The following is a 1,816-nucleotide window of genomic DNA, read 5'->3' as shown; positions in this document are numbered from 1 at the left end:
CACTTGAACTCTAGGTTTTCAAAACTAATATTTAAAGTTTTTCAAACATGGAATTTCCTATGTACCAACAAGAAGAAACCTTTTCTTGGTCATTTTCTTCTCATATTTGAGAAAATTCTCTCTTGGTATCTTTCCTATAGGCTAATCAGCTAATCATCTCATAATCTATAGCAGTGCAATGATAGGAAATTGAACTAGATTATTTTAATCAATTATTCTAATTTTGTGGTTTAGTCAAAAGTTAGTCTTTGGAATCATTGTTGTTGGGTTGATTGAATTTAATAATCATTCTTTTCTATACTGCTCTCCCCATTAAGTGAGTCTTCTTGCATTCTCATTTTTATCATAGCAGGGAGATGGTTTCCTAATGATCAACTAGTTGTGTAATGATAGATATTTAGAGCAAGAATGGAAAAATCAGGGCAGTGGGTTGATAAGATTCGATCTTTATAGCTCTTTTCATGACTCCTATTGGATGCTTATTGTTTCTTTTTTAGGTTTCCATTGGCATTTTTGATGGAGTGATCAATAATAGGCTGTCATTCTGAACATAAAAAGGCTAGGGGATTCTTTGGCTAAGAAATGTTAATATCTCTTTTTTAAAAAGAAGGTGCTCAAATTGTGATAATGGAAGGTTAAAGATGCCAAGCTTGTTGAGGGTTATGGCTTCAGAAACTATTGTGAAGATATGAGCTTTTTTTTTTTGTTTGCTTTTTAAGCTGAAAGAATTTTATTGCTAAAACAAACATACAGTGCAGAGATGGAAAGATAAGAGCTTTATGATCAAGCATCTCTTTCTAATGCCAAAGATGATACACAAGTGCCTAGACACCTTTGTTGCCATTTTTCCAGTAAAGAAAATGTGTACAATTAGTCATTAAGCATTTTCAATTAAGAGCGATCGCATCCTGTAGATATGGTTCCAAAATGTCCCTTTGTGAGCAATGCTACCTAGCTCTGATCATATTGACACATGGGTACCTCACTTTATTGGTGCTCTGAGTTTCTTGTATAGAAATGATTGGCTAGTAGTCTAGGCATTGTATGATTAGAACTTTGGCGATACCTTCATATTTTTTAAGAGCAAAAGAAGATACAGTGTTTTTCTTGCTTCAGAAATAAGGAAGGGCAAAAGTTGCACAGCTTATCTATCTGATAATTTATTAAAACAATATACCTAGACGTTGACAACATCACAAGTTTATATTTTAAACAAGTTCTGGACAAGGGTAAAAATGTATACTAGCTTTCAGCTTTCTGTATCTTTTGTTTATTTCTTAACAAGCCTCTCATCTGGTTCAACTCCTATTCTGTTTAATGTGGTTTATCACTACTCTTCATTTCAAAATCAAAATGATTGTATCAATTGCATAAATTACATTAGTGCTATTCCTGAAACCATTTTATGAAGAGGGGAAGAATAGCATATATAGGCACTAAAAACTTAGAAATATTGTGGCATACTGGACAGGGGTCGTGTAGTCCACACTCAACACTTCAAAATTGCGCTGCTAATTCATTATTATGACCAACGATTTGACAACACTTGAAAGGGTTGAAGCATAAGCTATATATAAAATCCTTTGGAATTGGAAATTCTTTGACTGATCTATGATTGGTGAACAAAATTCTCATTTTGAAAGGCTGTCACATTAATATAATTAAAAAAAACAATATGTTTTGTTTCTTTTTCACTTGCACTTTGTTCTTTTTCCAATTTCGGGTAGGAAAGGAAAGCTGTCTAATCAAGAAGAGAATATGAGTATATATATTGGTTCAACCAAAAGAACCCCATTCATGGTTTGGTTACTTTAAA

Source organism: Quercus lobata, chromosome 12 (genome assembly GCF_001633185.2).
Source record: "Quercus lobata isolate SW786 chromosome 12, ValleyOak3.0 Primary Assembly, whole genome shotgun sequence".
NCBI classification, from domain to species: Eukaryota; Viridiplantae; Streptophyta; class Magnoliopsida; order Fagales; family Fagaceae; genus Quercus; species Quercus lobata.
Note: the sequence above shows the minus strand (reverse complement) of the source record.